Source organism: Zea mays, chromosome 8 (assembly GCF_902167145.1).
Source record: "Zea mays cultivar B73 chromosome 8, Zm-B73-REFERENCE-NAM-5.0, whole genome shotgun sequence".
Classification (NCBI taxonomy): Eukaryota; Viridiplantae; Streptophyta; class Magnoliopsida; order Poales; family Poaceae; genus Zea; species Zea mays.
The window spans coordinates 2,681,536-2,682,031 of NC_050103.1; positions in this window are offsets into that span (position 1 = coordinate 2,681,536).

The following is a 496-nucleotide window of genomic DNA, read 5'->3' on the forward strand; positions in this document are numbered from 1 at the left end:
AGCACCTGTGATAAATAAAATTATATGTCATGTTTCGACAACTCTATATACAAAGCACCTGTGATAAATAAAATTATATGATTATGAGATTAGTGTAATACACATCTGACAACTCTATATACATGAACGTTTCAGATTATGTATACAATTGTTTGCATGTCGCCATTAATTTCTCTTTAGGAAACAGAACACAAAGGAGCAGTGTAATTGGTGCATTTGTTTGGGAAGATCTCAAGACATGGAATGTCTCCCTGTCGCTTCCGGCCACCACCAGCAAACCTCACATCACCAGCTAAAAAAGTGCCCCGCCCACTCCTTGCCTGACGCGCAAGCAAGTGCAGACCGATTACTTTACTTTAACAAACAAATGGCGCCGTTGTTGCAGTTACCAGCCAGAGATTTATAATAAGGAATGCTATAAATTATCAGGTTCCTTTAAATACATGAACACAATGGCAATACAGACTGAACAACTTCTGAAATAATTTGCATTTAG